The following is a 458-nucleotide window of genomic DNA, read 5'->3' as shown; positions in this document are numbered from 1 at the left end:
AGGTATTTCCAACAAAGAAATGATTCAAAGTACCTAATATCATGGTTGTATCTTTATTATACAGCAGTCCTGGGAACAACAACATGGGTTTGAACTGTGGGCGCCCCCTAACACATGGATCTTCTTCTACCTCGGCCACTCTTGAGACAGCAAAACCAGCCCCTTCCTTTCCTTCTTCTCCTTAAGTCTTCTAAACATTAAGACAAGGTTGAAGACCTTTACAATGATCCACTTCCACTCAATGAACAGTAAGTATATAGAGGGTGTCAAAAAAATTATACACATTTTAAGAAAGGAAAAATTTGTATGAAAATTGTAGAACTCAAGTCGTTTGACTTCTGCAATTAAAAGAGATATAAGATACAATATACAGAATAACAAACATTACCGGTATATGTTGACTATTACAAATTTTATACAGTTTTTTCCTTTCTTAAAATGTGTGTGTATGTGTGTGT

Source organism: Otolemur garnettii, unplaced genomic scaffold (assembly GCF_000181295.1).
Source record: "Otolemur garnettii isolate 467f Iridium unplaced genomic scaffold, OtoGar3 scaffold00014, whole genome shotgun sequence".
In the NCBI taxonomy this organism is placed as follows: Eukaryota; Metazoa; Chordata; class Mammalia; order Primates; family Galagidae; genus Otolemur; species Otolemur garnettii.
The sequence above is the reverse complement of the archived record's forward strand: the minus strand, read 5'-3'. Positions refer to the sequence as shown.